The 14,556-nt window shown below is 38.5% G+C and overlaps 1 protein-coding gene across 1 annotated transcript in view; it reads left to right on the forward strand.

Moving 5' to 3' along the window:
• Positions 1-14,556, forward strand: part of Prkg1 (protein kinase cGMP-dependent 1) — a 973,708-nt gene that overhangs the window by 1,228 nt on the left and 957,924 nt on the right. The gene's annotated exons all lie outside the window — the stretch shown is intronic.

Raw genomic sequence — 14,556 nt, forward strand, 5'->3', positions numbered from 1 at the left:
GAGTAAGGGCAGGCTGTTTCTCTGGGCGCCTCCAGGCGCCTGCCTTTCCCTCCTCCAGGGCATTTTAAGAGCCAGATCCTGTCAGTTCAAAGTCGCGTGTCGTGCCTCCGGGGCGTGCAGAGGAGGCTGGGGAAGATTTTTGGCTTCAAGTAGGAAGCTATTTCACTCCATTCGCCGCCTCCACCGGAGAAGGCCGATCGATTGGCTGTAGCATTAAAGCGCCTCTGGACATTAGGGAGAGGAAATGCAGACTCCAAAGCCCATTACTGGCTTTTAAGCCTCTGGACGAGCACGGATGAAAATGCATTTCTCAGGATATTGAATATTCCATTAGGCGTGTCTTCATGCCCGCCTCTTACCCCTTTTGCTCTTCTTAGAGCACTTGCTGTCTGACTATGGGGCTCTCTCTCTCGGGACTCCTAAACTCTCTCAGCCCGCCCCCTTTACGCTCTTACTTTGACCGGGTCTTCTAAAGGCTAGCTCTTCTAAATCTGCAGGATTCCCACAGCTCCATCCACGCTAGGTCCAAAGCTCTCCAATCCCCCGCTATACCTCCATCCCTCCATGTCTGCTTGTAGACTCACGCTAGTGTGCTCACAACAGGGTGTGCATGGGGGGGGGCAGGGAGCAAAGGCTGAGCCCAATTTAAGAACCAGTAGGTGATCAGAGTTGGGAGTAAGTGTGTGGCAGAGGCTTGGGGCGGGGACAAGAATCAATCCAGAGGGATTCCCTCAGGAAACAAGGGCCCTGCCTAACAGCCATCAGGGACAGCCTCCTATTCCTTCAGTTTCCTGAGCCACTTTCCATTTGCGAGTGGACACTGGTTACCTTTGGTCTCAACCTGCCTTGTTGAAGTCCCTGTTGGGGGAAAGTGGGGGCACACTTGCCCTCCTTTCCCTCAGACTCAGAAGGAAAACAGAGCTACTTCGTTGGCCTTGCCCTTGGTTGGGAAGCTGCTGCTGCTACTGCTGCTGCTGCTGCTGTCTTGCCTTAGCCTGGCTGTGCATTCCGCGTGCCCTGCCCCCGGGGTTCAGCAGCTGGAATCAATCTGCCCACCTCCTTAAGAAGCCACTTCATCAGCGGTCACCCCGCAGCTGCTAGCCTCGCCGCGCCTCCCAGGGCTGCTGGCTTTCAGCTTTATCGCATTTTTGAAATTTCAGATTCTGTGTCTGGGCTGCTGCCCCTCTGAGTAAACCCTTGCCTAGCAGCAGGGAGGAGCTTTCACCAGGGGATGGGTCGAAAGAAGAGAACATACCACCTTTTCCCAATGGCTTCCCTCCTGCAGGCATGAGCTGTCAAAAAGGCACTTGTGGGTGTGTTTAAATTTTTCCCATGATAAAAAATCTCCAAGTATGAGAAATTTTTGTTTGTGCTGAGAGGAGGCAGTGGATGGCTGGGGTACATGTTTCTTCTTTTCCTTCTCTCCCTCTCTCTGTTTTTCTAAGTGCTGGGACAGGAACTTTTAGGAGTGGCTCATGCTCAGGGGAGGTGAAGCTGCTGTTTGTGTCTGTGACAAGTCACTGGCCTAACTTGTTTTCTTTGCCTCTACCCTGGTTTGTCCTGGGACTGAGGAGAAACTTTTTCCCACTCAGTGATTAGTTTTAGACTTTCAAATGGAAAGAGTTTATTTTCAGCAAGGTGACTCATTAGCATTTACGGAATTTTGACAGGTATAATATATGAGGACAGTACTCCTTGGAATTAGGTATTCATCGTAGCACTTAAAGAGACAGTAGTTAAGTTACCAGTGGTGAGACACTTTGTTTTGGCCAACAGGGGGACTATGACAGTATTGCTAGGATGTCAAATTTAGTAGTGTCAAAATAAATGTGTATCCTAATTTTCATAAGCATTTGCTTTTCCTTCCTTCCTTCCTTCCTTCCTTCCTTCCTTCCTTCCTTCCTTCCCTTCCTCCCCCCTCCTCCTCCTCTTCCTCCTCCTCTTCTTCCTCCTTAGTCTTGGCTATGCCATCTCAACAGACGGCATAATGAGGCTTTACTGCTGAGCTGGTGTTGAATTATTATTTGAATTATTATTATTGAATTATTTGAATTATAATTTCCTTAATTTGCGCTACCGGTTGTTTCAAACATTTCTACGACACTAATTTACATGGTGGTTTGTGAAGTATAGGAATTTATTTGGTAAAGAGAAACAAAAGAGTTGCTCGGGCACACATCAACAGCTGCTTTAAAAACTGTTACCATCTCAGAAATTCGCATAACAGGTGACAAAAATATCTCAAGCATTTATTATCATGAAAGGAAACGGGGAGAATATATTGAGTATTGTAATCAAGTCAGTTCAATTAGTCAGATTTCCATGTGTCCATAGAGAGTAGAATGCACATTCTCCATTAAGAATGATCCAAGTATCTAAGGAATGCTTAGATGAAAATTATACTGGGGAAAAGGAAGATCTGAGCTCTCAGCATAAGTATCAAGTGTACAATATGATGATCCTGTTTAAAAAGAAAATATCCGACTTATTGCAGTACTCATTTTCAGACCCCTTAAGAAATGCCCAGTAGGGATCAAGTGATTATCATTTAAAACTACAGGCTGTTCTGGCTGCTGCTGCTGATATTTTAAATTTATGTTGAAAGTACTTTCTTTTGCCAAAGGACTCCCAGAATGTCACATCCATTTCTGTGAAGTTTTTATTTTCTCCATGCATCTATTTCTTAAGAAGTGCCAATTACCCTGAATTCCTTTTTAAAAAAATATTTTCGCACACACCTAAATTCCTTATTTTTGACTGTTTCGTTAATTCATGTGTGCTCATGAAAGAGCCACAGTTTTTAAATTAGGTGAATCAAGGACCAGAATCGATACCAATTTGTCGCTAGAATAATTATAGACCTTAGTACAAAGTCATTTAGCAATTTGTGTCATTGATTCTTACGATGTAAGTTAATCACTGGGAACTTCCGGCTGCTGGGACATGGATACATGAACTGTTTATCTCAGAAAGCTTGCCTTCTGCAACTTTGCTTCAATTCAGGGCTAGTTTGACCTTCAGTTTAAATGAAAGGGATGGCCCAATTGTGACATTTAAAAAACCCTCAAAGAATGTTGTTTTTTTTCTTTCTAAAAACCTTCAAGGAAGTAGTAGTGTATTCTAACTTTTGGGCTAAATACCAACTGTTAATTCTCAGAGTTTTAACATCAAAATGGTAGCAATGATAAAAAATAATTAATCTTTACCATTCCAGCACTGTGACCAGCAATTTGCCTATGGCAGCTTGATGTTTGTTTAAAAAACAATATCCTCATTTTCTGGCTGAAGAATCACCTGCTTCAGTTCTCACATCTTAGAAATGCCATACACAAATTTTAACCACAAATCTCACAGCTTTTTAAAATCAAAAGTTCTAAGCTCTTACCCTGTGTAGTCTTGAGGAAAACAAATGGGCTAGTTCTGTATCTTTTCCACCAGGAAGAAATAAACATCCCCTAAATTAGAATAGATTTATAAAGCCTAGAGCCAGCCCTAAAGTGGCCTCATGAGAAAGTGACCAATGAATTCTTTTATTTAGCATATATGCCTGGCTGTGCCGAGCTTCGTTGGGCTTACTCTCACATCCCCACAATTAGGATTGTCACTTAGTAGTTATTTGATTTTCCATCTTCCCCCTATTTTTATACTTCTGTGTCACATTAGAGACAGGACTGATGAGTAGTGCAATTATGAAGGATGTAAAAATGATTTTGATTGTTTCTTTTGCATTTCCTTTGCCTTAGGCAGGAATTCCTTCTCATGCTAACCCTTTCTTCTCTAGCATTTCTACAACCAAAACATATCACCCATATACCAATAATGTTTCTATAGATTAACTTCTTAGCTCTTTCTGATTAATATTATAATATTTGAACAGAAGCCTTGGAGAAAACACAGATTTAGTTGACTTAGATGACTGATATTTATGGCAAGAATTTAAGGGGAGGCAGGAGGAGAAAGAGGCACAGAACAGCTGTAAATATCCTTGTGTTTTGCCACATGTAATTTGAAGAGGACAAGGTCTAAACAAAAGCCCTGCATGCCTACTACCAGCCTGAATTCTTACAGGAGGTGGATGGCTCTTGGGTTTAGTGATAAAAAACTAAACTAAACTAAACTAAATTTTAAAAAAGCTAAACATGTGGCAGTGCTTTATAAAGAATCTCAGACGTAAGACTATAAAGAAAATGTGGGTTTCTTGACTTTGCATCCATCATGTATTTGTTGCTTAAGAAGCTTCACTTTGAGATTAGTTCTGTTTGTGGAATCCTGTACATGTTTCAAGACTCCAGATACAACAGGAGTTGTATTCCAAAAATGGACCAATAGCAGTTCTTGGTCATTTAATTCACCAATATTCACATAGGTGGAAAGTTTACTTTTAACTATGTGTTCATTAGGAATTTGAATCCTCATCAAATGATTTCTAACAGACTTGAATAAACAAAAGATGTCCAGTCTTTTTCCTCTTCCCTGACTAAGTGCCTGTTTGCTAGAGCAATTCCCTCCCCACCCTCCCTCCCTCTCTCTCTGTAAAGGATGCTGAGAATGTTTTTAAACCCTAGATTTTGATAAGTCTCTCAGGTGATCTCATAGTTACTCAGGGTATGAATAATTATTTTCATTTGCCATTGAGAATTTGCTTATCAGAGTTCAGGACCCTGTGCTATCTAAGTTTCTTGTAGCTTTTGGAAGTTACTGTGAGCTTTGAGATAAACCAGGGATAGCATATCCTGTTTCACAAAAGTGAAAACTCAGAAGTTGGGAATTGTCAGAAAGGAGCATTGACCTTGAGTCTGGCTTTATTGGTGTGCTGAGATGGTGAGTTCCCAAAGAAAAGAGGGGAAAATAAATGGACACACCTACACACCCTTGGATGTGTATTTAGGTACATGTAAACACGTGGAGCAGATCAACACCTTATTCTATTATTTCAATTTTTTATAATAGTTGTTCTTAGACAATTTTTTCTCAAGTCAGTTTCTAGTAGAGAGGAAAGTTTCCTTCTTCATTGATTGTAGGTTAATAAAAGCAGTGCTATTCAATGTTTGACAAGAAATGTACTCATTGCCTTACTTATATAACTGTAACCCTTCTTACAACACAATAAAAATTTATTTTTGCCAGTCTTGGTGCTTGAACTCAGGGCCTGGGCACTATCCTTGAATTTTCTTAAGGCTAGCATTCTACCACTTGAGCCACAGGACCACTTCTGGCTTTTTCTGTGTATGTGGTACCAAGGAATTGAACTCAGGGCTTTGTACATACTAGGCAAGCACTCTACCACTAGGTCATACTCCGGCCCCTAAAATTAAATTTTTTTAAAAAGCAGTGCTGCCTCCAGAAGAGGTACTAAAATCAGTTTTTGACTTCATTAACTGAAGCAGTTTATTTTATGCTTATCCCGTGGTGAATTTTCATTCATTTTTGTTGTTGCTCTTCTTTAAAATTTTTTTTATCAAAGTAGTTGTACAAAGGAGTTGTCATTCAACAAAGCAGTTTATGAATACAGTGTGTCTTGATCACTGTCACCCCTTTTGACATTGCCACCCACCCCTCTCAACCCACCCCTCTGCCTGCGTTTTGTGCCTCTTTGGGGTCCTCATGGTTCTGTCACCTAGCTCAATTCTTTATGCCCTGTCTGTTCATTTTAATTTGCAATTCTGTAACTATTACTCTAAGCCTTTAAAACCATTCATATTTTTAAATGTTTTAGACATATACATGCAGTTCAGATTTTACAGGGTTACTGTATTTGTTCAATAAAAAGTTGACACATTGAGACAAGTACCTTTTAAGTAGGTTTATAGCATAATACCAACACTGAAGTAGAATGCATATCCTTGTTTAGTTTATTATCATTCTTACACAGCAGATTCCTGTTTAACATTCTCCCCAGTTTTCACTAAACAATTATTGGTGGAGCACAGACTTTGGAGTATTCTGTGTTGTCTTTATTTTAAATACTTTTGTATCATTACTTATATGTGAATATATTAGAAATCTATGCTACCTTAGAAAATAGTGTCATTTTGTCAGGGAATTTGGTCTAGTGGTAGAATGCTTGTCTACCCTGTGTGATGACCGGATTTTGATTCCTTGGGACCACATACATAGAAAATGTCGGAAGTGGCACTGTGGCTCAAGGACAGTGCCTAGGCAGTGAATTCAAGGCCCAGAACTGGCAAAAAAAAAGAAAAAAAAAGAAATTAGTGTCATTTTATATCTATAAACACAAATTATGTATTGACTAAAAAGTAAAAAAAAATGTTATTTTGTAACACTTGCCCTGTTCAATGTGTTGGATACATGAATACCAATTTCTTGATGCCTATTAATTGAGGATGTTCTTTCAAAATAATTTTATGTAATTAATTTGTTATCCTGGATTTGGATTTATTTTGTTAGGGGTATGACATATTGCTAGCATTTCCATGTGCAAGATAATAAAATGAATGTTCACATTTCTTCTAAATGTTTGTCAGGGCAAATTTAGAAAAGGCAACTACTGTAATCCTTGTCAGGATTTTCTTTACCTTTGTTCTTTGTGACAGATGATGCAACTATAGTTCTTAGACTGGTAGCTACTTTAGACTGTCTTTTCTAATTCAGTTTACAGTGCTTGAAAATATGTTTTAAATGCTCAGATATATCTTTATTTGAACACTTTGACCTCAAATGCTGCAAAAATGTTGTGGAAAGACTCTATAGGGATCCTAAAAATATTTCTGTTTGCCCCTTACAAATATCCCTGGTCTGTTTATTCAATGATGTGATGCTGTTAATGTCTCTCAAGCAATTCTAAAGCCGTTGGGTAAATGTTAATATTTTTCTTGACACCTCTCATTGCCTGTATAATATGAATGATGCTAATTTTGTGCACCATGTGACCAATAATGAATGTGACTACATACACTAGAAATGCCCCAAATAGAAAATTCTTTTATATCTTAGCTCGTAAACCCAGCGGGTAGAAACCAAGTCTGTTTACAAAAAATTACAACCATATAAAGCCTGTGGCTCACCATACCTTAGAATTCTTTCATTCCACACCCACATGTTGCTTTTTCAGAGAAAAGTTAATAGTAACCTATACATAAAATATTCATGTAAATATTTATAATATTAATATTATCTATATTTGTATATATTTTAAGACCCTTGTGGCTTTAAGAGAGTGAAACCCATGTGTGTGTGTGTGTGTGTGTATGTGTATGTATGCCAGTCCTGGGACTTGAACTTGGGGCTTGGATGCTGCTCCTGAGCTATTGTGCTCAAGGCTAGTGATGTACCACTTGAGCCACAACTCCACACCCAGCTTTTTTTTGTAATTAATAAGAGATAAGAATCTTAAGGTCTCTCCTGTCTAGGTTGGGTTTGAACCCCAATCTTTAGATCTCAGCCTCCTGAGTAGCTGAGATTACAGAGTGCCCCACTCTGTGAAACAAGTTTGTGCTCAACTTAGTAACTTACCAGAACAAGAGCATTCTGAAACACTCAATCTGATATGATATCCTATATATTACTCAAGTATATTTTAGTTGTGGTTCATGACACAGTGGTGTGTATTTGATGATAAAGATAAAATGAATAGATTACTTTAAAAGTTAGCATCCATGAATTATTACTTTCTTAAAAAGCAATGTAGAATGCAGACACAAACATTTCACTAGGGATAGCCATTTATTTGCATTCTAGTTGGCTTCCCTGACAGGGAGGGCTCACAAGTAGATGGGAGGAAACAGCACATAATCCACACTCTTGCCTTTTCAGTGGGAGCATATACATGGGAACATCTTATGAGTCACTGCAGAAAAAAAAAATAAAAAGTGTTCGAGGGCCTTTGATCTGAAATGCCAGACTCTTGATTTTCTAACTGGTCACGCTACTTATTTATAAATAAAGGGGTTTTTTTTGGTTTATTGGACTCCACACAGCCCCTATATTTCAGTGTAAGGGTTCAATGAGTGAGATATTTAGATTCATGTGGGCACCAAGAATAGTTTTACATACCATATGAGGGAATTTCTTTTATGCTGATAGTCAATATTTGTTGGAAGAAATTATAAAACTGTCATATCAAATTCATGTTGGGTTGCTGCGTGTCATAGAATAGGGTTAAATGTAAGGGATTATAGATTTTTTTTTTTTTGCTGCGAGTGGTGGGGAGGAAAGAGAGAAAAAGCAATACAGATTGTAAATAGCCTCTGGGAACCACTGAAAGTTTTGGGAAAGGTTGTTCTGTACTTGTTTTCAAGAAGAAATAAAGCATTTTCTTTTCACATGTTTTTTTCTTGTAGTCCATACTATGGCAGATTCTTGCACATCAGGCTTCCTCTGTCCCTATCCATAAAAGCATGTGTTTTATGGCTGGATTACAACATCTTCAGGAAAATTGAAATGGGGGACATAGGATCAAATGGAAAGGGGGGGATTTTTATAAAAGATCTTCAAGTTTGATGATGTCAAGGACTCACATTTGTATTGTCAGAAAAACATTTGATTCCCCCTTCTCTGATCCATGAATTCCCTCTATAGCTGATAAGAACAGCCTAGAAATAATAAAGAGATCTTAGGATATACAACTTCCCGGCAGCCTGGATTTCTGGAGGTCTTGTTTCTTAATCTATATCTGCAGTGCATCTCCTTCTGTATCGGCAGTGCATCTTCTTATCTTTTGCAGGGAGTGTCCTTTTTTTCTCATGAGTGGGGGTCCGTGGCTGGGCAAGGCCATTCCATGCTATGTTGCTTTATAGTATGATGTATGGAATGCTTTTCTTCCCTTCCTTTTCTTTCTCCTTCCCTCTTTCCATTTTTTTCTCCTTCCTTGCCTCCATCCCTTAATTGATTAAAATAAATGACAGCAATGATACTGTTACATTGTTATTATTAATGATATATTATTAATAGGATGTAGGTTGCTCATATTTGTAATCCTAGCTACACGAGAGGATGAGCTCTGAGGACTGTGGTTCAAAGCTAGCTAGGGCAAGAACGTCCATGAAACTCTTTTCTCTAATAAACCAGCCAAAAATATAAGAAAAATCAAAAGTCAAAACCGGAGCCATGGCTAGGCAAAGCTCTAGAGCTAAAGTGAAAAATATCTCAGGATTATCACCCAGGCCCTGAGTTTAAGCTTCAGCGCACATGCTCGTGCGTGTGTGTGCGCGCGCGCATGCGCGCGCGCACACACACACACACACACACACACACACACACACACACGCCCCAGAGATTATATTGTTAAATCTTAAAAGCACAGGTGGGCAAAAAGTCTAAGGACAAAAGAGAATATATTTACAGGTCTGATATATCTTCTAGAGAATAACGTAGGTAATTTCCCCATATAAGAAAGACCTTAAATAGGAATAATAAGTATCTTCCTCAATGTAGTGAAAATAAAGACAAACCCCAAACTAAATGACCCTAACAACAACAACAAAAGGAATGGCATGGGTAGAGGAGAGGGAAATGAAAGAGAAATTTCTACAATCACCACAAGATGGCAGCAGGAGAACAACATTTAACAATCCACTTGCAGTGGATTGAAATGAACTGCAGTTGAATTTTAAGTCCTTTTAGTACATAATTGCTCAATATTAGAATTCAAGTACTTGAGAAATTTGTTATTGGATACCCATCATTTAAAATTTTTCCAACTAGGAATGATTTGGAGGAATGTAAACCAAAAAGCCAAAGTGAAATATTTTCCTTTGTTTCTCTTAAAGAAAAAATGAACAAGTAGTATGATTAACATGGAGTGTTCTTTGAATGATAATACCAAATTTAGGGAAATTCCTAAAACTCCTCTGATATACCTGGAAACTCATTTTTGGCTGAGAGAAGCAAATTGACAGACTAGACAAACTATTGCAGTAAGACTATGTAAAGTCAAGAGGATAGAAAACTCATAGGAATAACTTTCTACTCATTTATTCATCCTACCATAAAAAACTAGAAGATTATTTGAAGGCAAATTAGATTAACTAATCAATGAAATTGCTAGTAGAATGTCTGATCTCCTTGATAATTCTCTGATTCTAGACTATAATTCAATAACTTCACATTATAGTCTGAAGCCCTTCTTTGTAAACATTTTAATAAGCTACTTCATGTGATTGCAGTGCTATTTTTAGGTATTTCAAGAGAGAAATGTCCTATGAGATACCCTAAATATGAACAACTTCTTGGTAATTTTAAAGGGAAAAAGCTAGTATGAACTGTCCTGTCAGAAAGGGATGAATTGTGGGTCACTGCTAATGGACTGTAAGTTTTTGAATCACTATTTCCTTGGGAAGTGTCATTCAGCCTTCCTGTAAATGGCCATTTCACTCAGTGCATGACCCCTCTCATGTAAACCCTCAGGGGAGTAGGTACTGAGGATTCCCACTGCTTGCTGGCTTCCACCCTTTGCGATTTAATGTGGAGGAGAAATGTACTTATTTGCTTTGTCTCTGTAAGCAAGGGTCAGAGGCCAAAGAAAGTTGGACTATGTGTAAGAAATCAGACTAGAATTAGCTCTATTACTTGGCCTTTTAACTTGGTGTTTTGCTTGAAATTCTATATAAGATGATAATCTGATAGACAAGAATGATATGTATACATGTATACATGCACCTGTCTGTCTGTCTCTCTGTCTGTCTTGTCTATCTATCTATCTATCTATCTATCTCCCTATCATCTATCTAATATGTCTCCTGCGTTGACGACAAATTGTCCTTGAAATAAATGTTTTAAATTTCTGTGCTATACTTGTTTGAAGTACTGGACTAATATCTAAAATTAGTTTCGGGGACAATAACTTTCTAGTTTTCCTAGGCTAGGGGAGACCAATGTTACGGTACCTGTGACTACCAGACAGGGTCAAGTGTAGATCAGATGTAAGATCTGCCGTTTGCAATGTGCAAGGTCAGAAAGATAATCTAAGTTTTCAATGGATGCAGCGAAGCAAGTGCCAAGTAGGAACTGTCTTTTGTTTTCTCTGATCATTCTGGTTTCTTATCTAGACAAGACAAAACCTTGAAGCAGAGCAGCAGGACTTGAAGTATCCTGCCTGGAAATTGTCTGGTTATTGCACCTTACCACATGGCTCTATGCCATTGTGAGGACTGTCCACTCATGATGGGTATAGGCCAGTGACTCCATGGGCTTCCTAATATTGAAATAATTAGAACCAAAATGTTTCTTTTGTGTAGTCCTGCTTCTTTACATATTGGGTCACAAATGATGCTAAGAATCTGGACATGCCTTTTTGATACCTAAGCTGTGTCAACGTTTGAAAACCAAGCAAATGTGTTGATTTCAATTTCCCTTGATTGTTTTAATTACAAAATTAATAATACTGGTTGCCTGCTAATCAAGATATACAAAATTTAATTTATTCCACATTCCTTTCCCCTATATGTCTTCCAGTAAAGAAGCCACTGTTGAACCTTCCCTCCTCCCCTCCTTCCCCACCTCTCTCTACCTTCCTTCCTTGGTTTTCCTTCTCTTCTTCTTTCTTTTTTTTTTCAATAGTAGGATTTGAACTTAGGGTTTCATGCTCATCTAGTTGCCATTCTATCACTGAGCTATTTCTCCAACCTGACTTTTTGTTGATTCTTTAGGAAATAGCTTCTTTTGGACCTTTCTCCTTGGGCTAGTATTGAATCATGATCCTTCTGATCTAAGCCAGGAGGCTTAGGTATGATTACAGGTCTGAGATACTGGTGCCTGGTGCTTTTTTTGTTGTTGTTTAACCTGAAGTCATTCCTCAATACTTCTTAGTAACCGCCCCAATCTCTTCCCCCCTCCTCTTGCTAGTAACACCATTTAGGCTTCTTTCCAGATCAGTCCACACTGGTCTTTATAATAGTCATGAAATATTCAGCACGTTCCTCAACTTATTAGAATAGTGGCTTTTTTTGGCAAGCAGTAACAGTGTTATAACCAATATTCCTGTATACACTTTCTCAAATATCTTTTATTTATATATGAGATGAGTGCCAAAAAGTGAAAGCGCTGAATGAATTTTAAATTTCTGAGAACACATATACCTTAATAAAGCATGTTTTAATATCTTAAAGGTTGAGATAAATAATCTACAATATTTTCTACTGAAACAAAACAGGTACTGGTGGCATAAGCAAAATTGCTTTTATACACTAAAGACAGAATGTTTACCAAACAGAACCATAGCAGAAATGTGGAAAGTTTTCATTTTGTGTATATGGGTGTATGTGAGTTTATGTTCATGAGAACATTCTTCCAAGCAATGTTTGCACACACTAAGTTGTCATATTTATAAATTCTATAGTGTACATTGGACTTTTGTGTGCGTGTGTGTGTGTGTTCTTTTTAAATAAATTCCAGGAAGCTACTAAATCCCTGAAACGAGATTGTGAAAGTGAGGCTAAAATCATACATTAGTGCTCTTACAAAATGACTAAGGCTCCTTTTTGGGAATCACAATGGTTTGTTTTCCTTTTCATCATAACACAATTTGATACTTGCAAGACTCTGAGGAGCTTGCCTCCCCCTTGGGAATATAGAAAATTCCAATTCTCTCAGCTGCTTAAAAAAAAATCCAGTGGGAAGATTTGGACATATATGGTATTAGAAGCACTCAGTGGAGCTTACTTTTTATAGGACTGTTGTTTCTCTTACAGCTTTTTCTTCTTTTCCTTTTCTTTCTTAAAAGATTCTCTAGTTATTATAAAGATATTAGACTAGGTTTACTAAAAAAGCACATATGCTCACATTTATTTGAATCAGAATTCAATCATGTTAAAGACTGAAATAAAAGAATGAGACTTTCCGAGGCATAGCAAGGTTAATCTGAGGAATGTTAGCTGAATCTTGTAGAGAATAACCAGAGAATGGATTGTCATAATGAAATGACTAGTTTTGAAAGTCTCAAGCTTGATATTAGATTCTGGCTTCCTTATTTGCATACCGCTTGTGTGATTTTAGACAAATGACTTTATCTCTTGAGGTGTAATTTTGACATCTTTAAGATGGGCCCAATGATACTTCCCACTGGTTTTATGTACAAAGGATACTGTATACCTGTTCATGGAAGATGATTAAAGTGCCATGTATGAAAGGTTAGTGACTGTGTAATTATAAATGCTTTAAAATTTTTAGAGGCTTTTGAAGTATGGTGCTCTCTACTGAACCTCACACTTAGAAAGGATTTCAGAAGATTTCTTGTTCATTCTTTTTTTTTTTTTCAATTATAGGACTTGAGCTATCTGGGCCTGGGCATTGTCCCTGAGCTTTTTAGTTCAAGGCTACTGCCCTACCCCCTGAGTCACAGCACCACTTCTGGTTTTCTAGTGGTTAATTGGAGATCAGAGTCTCAAGGACTTTAGTGCCCAGGCTGGCTTTGAACCTCAATCCTCAGAGATCAGCCTCCTGAATAGCTAGGATTACAGGCATGAGACAGTGTGCTTGGCTGTTCACTGATTAACAAAGTAAAACAGCATTGACAAATCAAGAACATACCTAGAGGTTAAGAAAGGTATGTTATTTACCAACCACGCAAAGCCTGTTTGTGACAAGATTCAGCTTAGATTCCTGCTATTCTGTTCCTCTTTAAATGAGTGAAATGAGGAAAACTATACATGTGTGAATTAAAGAGACAAGTAGAAATAGATTATTCAGTCTTATGATTTTGTTAATATTTTTAATTTTAATTGTTATGAAGGTGATATACAGAGGGGCTGCTGCAATTACACACATCAAGTAATGAGTACATTTTGGACAATGCCACTCTTTTCCTCATTCCCTCCCAGTTTTTCCCTCTCATTCCCATCCACAAGTTATATACTTCACTTTCAACATAGTGACTACCACTGCTGTCTTGGTTTACTCTTTGTCCCTCCGTTTTAGTCTTATGTTTTAAATAAAATATAAAATACATCCATATGATCAGAAGCAAAAGACACAATGTAAGTCATTAGTTGGGTGAGAATTTCCTTCCAGCTCTAGGAGACTTGGAGTTTTTTAGAAAAGTTGCATCATGGAACCCATGGGCTTAAATAAAACCCTGCCAGGAATTGTCCATGGCAGAGGTGTGTGTGTGTGTGGGGGGGGGAGAAAACAGGAGGGTGGGAACTGTGAGAGGACCAGTGTGTCAGGTTCATGAGAAGCACGAGGAAGGCTGCTCTATGGAGGTGTCTTTAATGGGATGTGGCTGGTACTAACAGTTATGCAGTCTCTTTCAGGCTGGCTTCCTTATTTCCCAGAAGCTTTGCTCTTCTGTCCTCTAATGATTCATTGCTCAGTTCTCATAAATGATGAAAGCACAAGTTTTCATTGGCTGTGGTGTGGCAGATTTAGAGATTGAGCAGAGAGCTCCTTGTCACTGTCTCAGTGTCTGTAGACCCTGCTGAGCAAGCCTGAAGGCTAGAGGGGAAAAAGTGCTTTCACCGAACCTTCCTGCATGAGAGCCCACCTCTATATAGATATTTGGCGTGCACCATTGTGTTTCCTCAGTACCTGTTTGCAGTTTGGAGACAGATTTTTTTTTAAAACTATATTTGAACTCCTTCACATGGGCAAATATTTTTCTAG

The sequence above is a fragment of the Megascapheus bottae genome, chromosome 15 (assembly GCF_031878675.1).
Source record: "Megascapheus bottae isolate mThoBot1 chromosome 15, mThoBot2.hap1, whole genome shotgun sequence".
Classification (NCBI taxonomy): Eukaryota; Metazoa; Chordata; class Mammalia; order Rodentia; family Geomyidae; genus Megascapheus; species Megascapheus bottae.